Genomic DNA, 12,413 nt, shown 5'->3' on the forward strand with positions numbered 1-12,413 from the left:
TCCTAAGAAGAAGTAAGACGAAGTATGTGGAATTTACGTTCAACGCGTTTCTAACCTAGAGGTAAAAGATAGAGACCATATTATCCCTTAAGGCACATAGTTTAAATATCTTGGGCCCATTTTACATAATGATTGATAAGCAAAAGGGGACATAAACCATTGAATTCAAGCTGGATGGTTGAAGTGGAGAAAGGCATCAGGTATTTTATGTGATGCAAAGGAACCGCTAAAGCTGAAGGGAAAGTTTAATCGGAGTACGGTAAGACATATGATTTTGTACGAGACAGAATGTTAGACGGTTAATAATCAACCCAAGAATAAAGTAAGTGTAGCAGAGATGAGGATATTGCGGTAAGAGTAAACTAGATTGAGAGTAGTCAAACAATTCGAGGAAGAGGAAGACCAAGAAAGACTATAAGAGAAGTTATAAAGAAATATCTCGATATTAATGATTTGGATAAAAGCATGATTCTTTCTAGAACAATATGGAAAAATTTGATCCACTTAGCCAACCCCATCTAGTGGGATAAGACTTATTTGTTGTTGTTTTAGTTGTACTGGTGTTCAACTATTTTATCTAAAGTGTGATTCTCTTGAAGTTTCTCTTGGTTCGTTGTTAAGGTTATGCTTGTAAAACATTTGTTTGGTTTTCAAAATTAGCCGATCAAAATATTGTTCTTGGTTTGTGAGCTAAGCATGTGTTAGGAAAATATTATACAATTAATGAATACCAAAAGTACAACAAGGCAAAGCTCATAAATTGTGTCTCTTCATATAAAAATTGTTATCAATTATATTAATAGGTTTTATTATAGACAAAACATATGCTAGGCTTGCAATGCATATATCCTTGTATCTATTTTTAGTTTATACAGTTTGTGTATATTACATAAAATCATGTATATATGTAATGAAAATCACAAGAAATAAAAACACAATATTCTGATACAACAATTATTCTTCCTTTCCTATATATCTTTTTATATGGTATCAATATTTTTTCCTGGTTAATATCCATCACTTTGTTTATTTCTTCTTCATCGACACCCTTGTTTTAATTTGTCACCATGTCTAAAAATACACCCATCACTGATCACTCCATAACAATCTCAAACACAAATTCTTAACTTGGTTTCAACTGAGATTCGTCCTAACATTTTGTACGCTGAAACTGCAACATAAATTTGGTTTGATCTAAAAGATCGATTCTCTTAATCAAGTGCTCCTAAAATATATTAATTGAAACAATCAATTTCTACCTTCAAACAAGAAGTCATGTTTGTCTCTTTTTATTTCACTCAACTCAAATCTCATTAAGATGAACTCAATTATATTGCTCTTGTTAATCCTTGTACCTGTGATAATGCTAAAAGCATTCTTGATCAACCGAATCAAGATCGTGCCATGGAATTCCTTCAAGGAGTTCATGACTGTTTTTCGGCTGTCCGCAGTCAAATTCTTGTCGCCCTCACCCTACTGAAGAATCAGTTATGCTCCATACCTCTAAAGTGCCACATCGCACTCAAGGAAAACATCAGCGTCCTTACTATGAACATTACAATAAGCATGGTCACACTATTGTTACCTGCTATTAGATTCATGGTTTTCCAAATAAGCCACAAATAAAATCAAAACCATCACCATCCTCTTTCGCTAATCAACTATCAAGCGCAAAATATCAAAAACTCCTATCTCTCTTACCTAAAGAAGAGATTGTGGGACCATCAATGAACTTGGCAGGTACATCTTTTACTTGTATTCCTTTTTCATGGATTATTGATTCTCGTGCTTTAAACTACATCTGTACATCTCTTTCTTTATTTTCTTAATACTTTACCATTCATCCTCATATCTTTGTTCAACCGTCTGATGGTTCTCAAGCGCTTGTGAAACACATAGGCACTATTAATTGTTCACCATCACTTACATTTACGAATGTTTTCTACATTTCGTCTTTCAAATATAATCTATTATCTATCTCACAATTTACAAAATCAATAAATTGTGATGCGATTTTCTCATCTTTTGGTTGCATTTGTCAAGACCAGGCAACGAAGAAGATGATTGGTCAGGGTAGTTCTCAGAATGGACTCTTCTATCTAAAGGATGCATCTATATCAAATAAGCATGACAAGGATCACTATTGCATTAGTCATCCTTCAGGCTCTTTTTTTAGTTTTAAGCATTGTAATAAGTTTGACCTATGACATTCACGCCTAGGTCATCCATCGTTGTCTCGTTTTAATTTCATTATTAAAAATTCTCCAAATATTAATGCAAATAAAGACTTTATTTGTGAAATTTGTCTGCGTGCGAAACAACCACGTTTACTTTTTTCCTTAAGAACTAATTATTTATCTCATTGTTTTGAATTAATTCATGTAGACATTTAGGGTCCATTCTCTATACCATCCAACAATGGATCACGTTATTTTCTAAAAATTGTCGATGATTACTCATGATGTACTTGGTTGTGTCTAATGCAACACAAATCTAAAACATTCACTATGTTAGTTCATTTTTTTACTCAAATAAATTATCAATTTAACACTAAAATCGATCAAATTAACTTTGGTAATGAGGACATCTTTCTTCCCCAACCCCAAACCATTCGTCCCGACAACGGTTCAGAACTCTTGTCCACATAGATCCAAACATGGTTTCATGATCATGGAATCATTCATCAATGTAGTTGCGTTACAACTCCTCAAAAGAATGGAGCAGTGGAACAAAAACATTGACACCTTCTTGATGTTCCAAGAGTGTTGCTCTTTCAAGCGAACTTACCTCTTTCTTTTTGGGGTGAATGTGTTCTTACTGCAGCAATCATATAAACAAACTCCCTACTCCTATCCTAAAATATAAATCTCCTCATCAAATTATACTTGGTTCTCCTCTTTCATACTCATCACTTTGTGTGTTTTGATGCCTATGTTTTGCTAAAAATATGAATATTCAACATAAATTTGATGAGCGGTTAAAACCTGGTATTTTGTTGCTTACCCTTTTAATTAAAAAGGATATCGCATATATGACATGAAAACTCATCAAATATATGTCTCTCGCGATGTTCAGTTTCATGAAACTGTATTTCCTTATCAAGATCTGCAATCTCCTCCCTTTAATAATGCCATAAGAATAACACTCAAATTCTTGATTATGAATTTGACGACACGTCTTCCACTTTACCAACTCAACCTAATATCTCTCCTAGAAATAGTCACAATGATAATCCAAATGACACAATTGTGACTATTCCCTCTTCTCAGGATGATACCTCATTCAATCTTCCATCAATTTCTATAGAAACACTTCCAAATAAAACTTCTATAGAATAGAATCCTTCAAATCGTTGTCATTCTCAATGTATTCGTACTCCTTTAGTTCGCCTCAAGGATTACATCATGGAAATTAATAATGTCACATCAAAAATTAATTTTCTTTGGGAAAGTATTTATCATTCTCAAATCTAAAGAATTCTCATCGAGCTTTTCTCATCAATCTCATTGAAAATAAAGAACCAAAATTTTATTCTCAAGTCATGCAATCAGTTGAATGGCGTGAAGCTATGGCTAAAGAAATCCAAGACCTTGAATCGAAAAACACTTGGACTCTATGTCCACTCCCAGAAGGAAAACCCGCAATTGCTTGGAAATGGGATTACAAAATAAAATGTCACTCTGATGGTACCATTAAGATGTATAAGGCTCGATTAATAGCTAAAGCCTACACAAGTTCAAGGTAGTATTAATTATCATGATACCTTTGCCCCAGTCACCAAATTAGTCACATTTCAACTTCTTCTCTCCATTGCTGCCATTAAAAATTGAAAATTACATCAACTTAATGTCAACAATGCATCACTTCAAGGAGATCTCAATGAAAAGGTTTATATGAAATTACTTCCTGAATTCTCTGCTATAATCACTGTATTTTAAACTTTATTAACACAATTTATTGTTTAAAAAACCTAATTTTAAATTAATTAAAATTTTTAAATATTAAATGTGGTTGTCAACTCTGAAAGATTACTTCTTCTTCCTACCTTGCTATAGGTTAGCTCGACTTGGTTTTGAAAGTAGATTGAAATTATCAACTTTGTCAGCAAAGAAATTTACAAGTTATAGCTTCCTCCAAGAAATATATAAAAAATGAGAAAGGAAAAGGTTAAGTTATGTTAACTTAATTAAACATATCACTTCTAACATTTTGAGTTGTTGTCGTAGCATCAATCGACCGCCTTGGTTAGAATGTTGGGAGAGCAACGATGACCTAGCCAACGACACTACTCTATTTCCCTATTTCTTCCATGGATCTAGAATTTTTGTTTCCAGAAACCAAATCAACCCCCAACCCTAATACGGTACATGTTTCTTCTCCTTCTCCCTCGAACACCCAGAAACCTCAATCAGTGAAGTCTTTCACTCAAGCTCTGAAAGGGGTTTGTGATATCCCCATATCGCAGCTACCTCAGTCTGTTATCAAAGGGGATCACCCTTCTATTACCATTCCAGAGGAAGAGTATAAAGCAGGTATAGATGAATGCAAGAACAATCTCCATGGGAGTGTTTTATGGCCAAAGGGAACTACACCACTTACGGTTGTGGAGCTCAGGACAAAGCTGGCTCTTATTTGGTCAGATGTGAAGAATTGGGGTGTCTAGTCTCTAGGAAAAGGATACTATGAATTTACTTTCTCAGGTGTAGAAGATATGCGCAAGGTTAGAGCAATGGGAACTATCAGTTTAAATCCAGGCTCTTTAAAGTTGTTTTCCTAGACTAGAGATTTCAATCCTTCAGTCCAAAACAACACCTCTGCTCAAGTGTGGGTTAGATTCTATGGGCTGGCTCAAGAATACTGGCAGCCACGGATTCTCTTCGCTATTGCTAGCTGGGTAGGTACACCGATTTGTATGGATGCTGCAGCATCTAAGTCAAGAATGGACCGTACCTTTGGGAAATTTGTTCGAATTTTGATAGATATGGATCTCACACGTACATTGAATCATAATGTCTTAGTTGAAAGAGAAGGCTTCGCGTTATTTTCGGACATTGAATATGAAAACCTACCCGAGTTCTGCAGTCATTGCAGAAAAACGGGTCATGTGGTGCAAAATTGCAAAATGCTAAGATCCCCCAATAACCACTCTGCCCCAAAGCCGCAGGAACCTCCTTTGTAGAAAAGGAATGCCTTGAAGTTAACTCAGTTTGATAAGGATGTTTCCCAGCCAGATGAGGATGTGCGCTTAGATGTTATAGCGGATGATGGTGAAAATACTCTAGAAAATAGTTTGAAAAATCAGGATCTGGTGGTTGTTGTTTCTGAAGTTGAAACATTACAGAATGGATTGGTTGATGGCGATCCTGTTTGGGTTCCTAATAACTCTCTCAACTTTGTTACGCACCCCTCGCGGCACAACGATTCTCAACTCTCAAATTTTGTAGATGCAACACAGGATCTTGTTGCCAACTCTACTCATGGAGCCAAGTTCCTTCAGAAGTCCTGGGATAACCTTGCAGAGGATAATGAACATGTTGAAGGAGCTTTCACAAATGCAGTCTCTGCTCTCAACAAAAAGAAGCACTCAACTAGAGTAAAAAAGAAACAATCATCAAGGTCTCAAGCAGGACTAAAGATAGTGTCCTCATGAAGTGTGTTTGCTGGAACATAAGGGGTGTGGCTAATTTTTCTTCTAGATTAGCCTTGAAGAGAATAGTCAACCTTCACAAGCCAGATTTTCTAATAATTGTGGAGCCTAAAATTGATTTCGCCAATTTCCCTTAACATTGGTTTTCCAGGTTGGGTTTTAAATTTTTTGCCTCGAGTACGACAACTATGCCGTCTATGTGGTGCCTCTGCAATGACTTTATTACTCCAAGCATTATTTTCGTAACAGATCAGTTTGTTGGTTTTTCGGTTTGCTTGGATAACCGCTCGATGGCCATCGTTGTCGTTTATGCTTCAACCAGCATGATTAAAAGAAGAGAGTTATGGCAAGATCTTAATAATATTCAAGTTTCTAATCCTCTTTCATGGGCCTTCTTTGGGGATTTCAATGCTATTATTGGAGCATTTGAACATCGGGGCCGCAACATTCCGGCTAAGCAGCCGATGGCTGACTTCATTACTTGGACGAATTACAACAATATTTTTCACTTCCCTATTATTGGTACCAAGTTTACTTGGTCTAATAAAAGGGACCCGCCTTTCTTTATAGAGAGAAGACTCGATCGATGCATGGGTAATTCTTTGTGGCTCGATGTTTGTAACAATATTGATGTTTCCACGCTTCCAAAGATTTGTTATGATCATTATCCGCTCTTTCTGGACTTTCATATTCATTCTATTAAAGTCGCGTCCCAATTCAAGTTCCTCCGCACCTGGTCGCTTCATGATAATTGCAAGGAGCTTATCTGCTCAGTCTAGTCGCAAAATATCATTGGCTGTCCCATGTATGTTTTGAATAAGAAGATGTAGCTTCTTAAAAAAGATCTCAAAGGGTGGAATAAAGTTGTGTTTGGTAATGTCACACAAAATGTTAGAAATACAGAAGATAATTTAAATAGGATTCAAGAGTGCATACAAACTGATGGTATTTCTGCCTCCTTGAAGCAACATTTTGATGCTCAAGCTTCTCTCAATAAAGCCTTGAATATGGAGGAGCGATTTTGGAAAGACAAATCCAGAGTTAATTGGCATCTTGAGGGAGACCGCAATACGGCGTATTTTCACCGTGTCGCTAAAATCAAGCAAAAAATTAGGCCGATTTCTATGCTTAGAAATGGAGACAACATTATTACCGACTCTAAGGATATTGCATATTACACTGTCAAGTATTTCGAATTGATGTTTACTGCTAACCATTCTATTTTGCAGGACTCTAATTTGATTGATGACACTATTCCTTCTTTAGTGGATGACAAAACGAATCGAATTCTGTCTGCTATTCCTTCGAAAGAAGAGATTACTGATGCTGTCTTCAAGCTCAATAGTGGTAGTGCCCCGGGCTCTGATGGTTTCGGAGCGGTGTTCTTTTAGTCTTATTGGGATATTATCAAGCAAGATGTGTCAAATGTGGTGATTCAGTTCTTCATCTCCGGCTGGTTGCTCCCTGGATTTAACGCAAACAGTATTATTCTTATCCCTAAAGTCAAAGGAGCAGATTCGGTGGATCTTTTCAGACCTATTGCGGTGTCTAATTTCAAGTTTAAAATTATTACAAAGATTTTGGCAGACCGTTTGGCTTCCATTATGCCTTTTCTTATTTCAAAGGAGCAGAGAGGATTTATCCAAGGTAGGCATATTCATGATTGCATTGGTTTGGCGTCGGAGGCGTTTAATTTGTTAGACTCTAAGGATTAGTGTGGAAATGTGGCACTCAAGGTGGACATTGCAAAAGCGTTTGATACTCTTGAATGGAGTTTCATTTTGAAAGTGTTGCGCAAATTCGGTTTCAATGAGAAGTTTTGCTTGTGGATTGATAAAATTCTGAAATCTTCCCATCTGTCAGTTAATATCAACGGAGTGTTGTATGGTTATTTCACTTGTTCTCGTGGAGTCCGGCAAGGGGATCCACTCTCGCCGCTGCTTTTCTGTCTTGCAGAAGAGGTGATTAGTAGAAAAATTCTGCTACTTGTTTCATCGAAGAAGCTAGATCTTATCAAGGGTCCTAACAAAGTTATCATGCCTTCTCATATCCTATACGCGGACGACATCTTCATATTTTTAGAGGCAAGTTCTCAAACATAAAGAATCTCATCTATGCGTTTGAAGAGTATGCTGCTGTGTCGGGGCAGCATGTGAATTGTAACAAGTCTTTTCTTTATGGTGGTTCTTTGTACGCCTCCAGATTGAATATCTTGGCAAACATGTCGGGGTTCAAAATTGGCACTTCTCCGTGTGTTTATCTTGGAGTTCCTATCTTTAAAGGTAAACCTAAAGCGGTTCATCTTCATCCTATTGCGGATAAAATCATTCATATGCTAGCTTCATGGAAAGGTTCTCTTTTATCGTTCACCGGTCGCGTGGAGCTTGTGAAATCTGTCATTAAAGGTATGCTCATTCATTCCATGGCTATTTATTCGTGGCCCATTTCTCTTATCCGGGATGTTGAGCGTGCGGTGAAAAGATTCATATGGAGCGGGGAAACTACTAAGAATAAAATCATAACAGTGTCTTGGAAGAACATGTGTGGTCCTTTAGCCGAAGGCGGGCTTGGTATTCGGTCTCTCATTAGTTTAAATGAAGCATATAATCTTAAGATGGCTTGGGAATTACAAAATTCTGTTGAACCTTGGGCAAAGTTGCTTAGGCAGAGAGTCTTCAGAAATCAGAAAATTATAAAGAATCATATTTATTCTTCCATTTGGTCCTGCATTAAGGCGGAAATTTCGACTGTGGAGAACAATACCTCTTGGATTCTGGGTTGTGGCACTAACATTAGTTTGTGGTACGACGCTTGGTGTGGCAGCCCGTTGCATACTGAGTTAGCGGATGTGATTGCTATCGTCGATCAAAATGTCAGCAGTATTATAACAGATGGCAGATGGGATTTTTCTAAAGTTGTTTCTTGCATTCCAAGTGCGTTGAAGGAGAGAATTTCAGGCTGCCACATTCCTTTCGGTCTTCGGCCCGACTCGAAAGTTTGGATGCATTCAGCTACTGGCGAATTCTCTGCTAAAATCGCTTATGACTTCAAGAGACCGAAAGGGCAGCATAAGGCTTGGTGGCAATGGCTTTGGTCCAAATCAATTCCACCGTCGAAGTCGTGTTTTGTTTGGAAGCTCTTACATAACAAAGTCCCTACGGACGAACAATGGCGGCGAAGAAATTTTGCTTTCCCCTCTCGGTGCAATATTTGCAACGAGGCGGAAGAAACGACATCCCATCTTTTCTTTGGCTGTAAGTACTCTTCTAAACTTTGGAATTGGTTAGGTCTAAAACTTAATTTCTCCTTTCCTATTCTTAGTTGGAATGATGTTTGGAGTCTTTGCAATAGATATAGGGCTGATCATTGCAAAACGGTTGTTGGTGCTGCTGTCATTTTTCTTTTAAATGTTATTTGGAAGGCTAGAAGTAAGTTTAGATTCCATAATATTAGGATGAATTTTTCTGCTGCCACTTCTTAAGTTATGGATGCGGTTTCCTTGGCTGGTAGTGCTTCTCCGACGGTGAAACAATTGAATATGCATGACTTCATCATTCTCAAGAGTTTCAAAGTCTCTATCCGTCCTCGTAAAGCTCTGGTTATTATGGAGGTTATTTGGAAACCGCCTCCAAGAAATTGGATAAAAATTAATTGTGACGGCGCATCGTCTTCTTCTTCGGGTTTGTCAGCTTGCGGTGGTATTGCGAGAAATTGTGATGGAATGTTCTTGGGAGCCTTTGCTTCTTCTTTGGGAATCTCCAATTCGCTCATGGCCGAACTCTCGGGTGCAATGCTTGCTATTGAGTTCGCTTATGAGAATAATTGGAATTTCATTTGGTTAGAAACGGACTCAACGACGGTGGTTAAAGCATTCAAGTCCCATTCTGTTGTGCCGTGGACTATTAGAAATATATGGGTGAATTCTATAAATATAGTTGCTAATTGGAATTTTATGGTTTCCCATATTTTTCGGGAAGGAAATACTTGTGCAGATAGTCTTGCTAACATAGGGCTTACTCTTAATGGTACTACTTACTTTTCCTCCGTCCCCATTTGTTTAAGGGCTGATTTTGTAAAGAATAGACTTGATTTGCCTTTCTTTAGGTTTGTTCCTCCTCGATAGGGTTTTGGTTTATGTCCCCCTATCCATTTTGTAATAATCTTCTTTTATAATATTTTAGTCCTTATTTAAAAAAATAAAACTTAATTAAACGTATCATTGTGATTTTATCTTCTAAGTGATTGGAAGTATTTCATGAATTTTTTTTGTTTAATATGTTAATTAAAAGTATAAATTTAAAAACTTAATAAAGATATTTTAGATAATTTAGTCGTATGTTTTTTTTTTTTATCTTAGGTAATAGTTATTAAATATATGACACTGATAGATTATTCAAAGAGTTAGAAGAGTCCAAGTCACTTTATCCCAACAAAGATGAAGAAAAGTATTTCTGAAAAAACATAAATAATAGTGGGTCCTTATGGTAGTTGAATTCTTCAAATATAAAACAATTAAGAAAGCTTTGTACCTAACTCATCATATTCTAATTGGTTGTTTAACTAACTTTACAGAACAGAAACTTCTTAAGACCGACTTATTCATATGATAAGATTCGATACAAAGTCGGCATAATTATTTCTCAAGCTCTTTGCCTGTCCACGTTATATGTGGACCCCACACGCTTCCACAATCTTATAAATACTCCCACAACCATTCTACCTCCAATACAACACCATACACAATTTGCATAATATAACTTCTTCATTCACAATTTTTCACTGTTATTTTTACCTTCAAATTTCTCTATAAAATTCCACAGTTTTGCAATGGCATCATCATCTTCTGCAATGAAGTTCTTCTCCTTCCTTTTTGTATTTGCTTTTGCCGCCGCCATAGCTTCTGCACAAGATCTCAGTCCCTCGTTGGCTCCAACACCAGGTCCTGATGCTGGAGCTGCCGGATCTGTTACAAATTCAGTGGCTATGATCGGAGCTTCAATTGTCCTGTCCATGCTAGCTATCTTCAAGAACTGAGAACAAGGTGGTTCCACTAATTTTGTTGTGGAAACATAACACCACTCACATATAGTCGTTGTTTTTGATTATTTGTACGAGTTGATTATGTATACATGAGAGGGTGAGAAATATTTACAGTATTTATTTTTATATTTCATTATTTATTGTAATTATTGAAGGAAAATAAAACCATTTTATCATTTTAATATTTTTGTTCAGTTTTCTTTCATTTATTTATTTAGTTATGATTATACTATCTTCAATTTTGTGTTTAATAGTAATATAATCCATGATTTTTGGATGTTTTAAAAACTGATTCAAACAGGTGGTGGTGAATTTGCGGTAAATTATAAATATTGAATGGTTGTAATCAAATTAGTAGAAATCAACACAAATTAGCCATAAAAATATTTATAATAAAGGGAAAAAATTGATAAATATAAATTTTAATTGGGTATCAATATCTGTAATGAAAATTAATTAATTAATTATATTTATTTTTCAAAAATATAATTTTAAAAATTAAAATGTAATAATATTATTTGATTGGATGCGTGTATAATTATTCAGTCACAGTCAAATAAATGTATTGATAGTATTTACTCTTAAAAAACGATAAGTTGAAGAAAGAAGTAATTTAGGTTTTTTTTTTTCTTTTAAAAATATATTCCACGAAGTTTATAGTTTTCATTTTTATTTTAAAAAATATTTAATAGTTTTTTATATTGTATATTAATTTTAAGGTTCATAATGATATTTTATTTATAGTTTAAGCTTAAAGATAGTGCACTGTCAGTGTAAAATATTTTACACGATCCGTGCATCACAACCCTTAAAAACAAATAAAAAATCAAACTTTTATAAAAACTAACGATTATAATTTTACTGACAGTGTAAAATTATTTTATATTGTCGGTGTATTTTCATTAAATCCTTATAGTTTTTAGTTTTTATTTAATAGTTCAAACGACACCTATAATTCTTTCCATTCATTATTTATGAATTGAACAAGTAATTTTTAAGTTTTTATGTGATTTCAAAAAATTGAGGGATTAATATGATTTTTTAAAATTAAGAGATCAAAATTATATTAAATTTTTTAAAAATTAGTTAAACTTAAATTTAAACGGTTAATAGTACTCAATTAAATGGTTAATATAAATAACCTATTTTTTAAGGAAAGAAATAGGCTCTATATATATATATATATATATATATATATATATATATATATATATATATATATATATATATATATATATATATATATATATATATATATTTTATTTTATTTAGTATTACTATTTGATCAATTCTTTTAATGGTTGAGATTTAATGTCAAATTAAACTTTAACAATAAAAACAACTAGCCTTTATCATATGAGTGTGCACAAGTAATCAAACAGTTTCAAAAAGTGTCAGATCAAATTTCAGAGATTAACAAACATGAGTGAAATTGCACAAGAAAGAAAGAAAGAGATGAATTTTTGAATTTTATCCATTAAAAGGCTTAAAATCTCACATAAGTTAATGATCTATCACAAATTATGCACATTTCAGAATTTAGTCCTACTTAACGTACTAAGAATATATAGCAAATCACTCACATCACACCACGAGTCTTTAGTCAAGAGAACTTAGATGATACTCACAATTGTAACCCAAAAATCAAAGAAAAAACATACATTTTAAAACTTTTTTTAAATAAGAAAACAAGTAAGTAAATGGAAAACAAGAAAACACACAACTA

Source organism: Vicia villosa, linkage group LG3 (assembly GCF_029867415.1).
Source record: "Vicia villosa cultivar HV-30 ecotype Madison, WI linkage group LG3, Vvil1.0, whole genome shotgun sequence".
NCBI classification, from domain to species: Eukaryota; Viridiplantae; Streptophyta; class Magnoliopsida; order Fabales; family Fabaceae; genus Vicia; species Vicia villosa.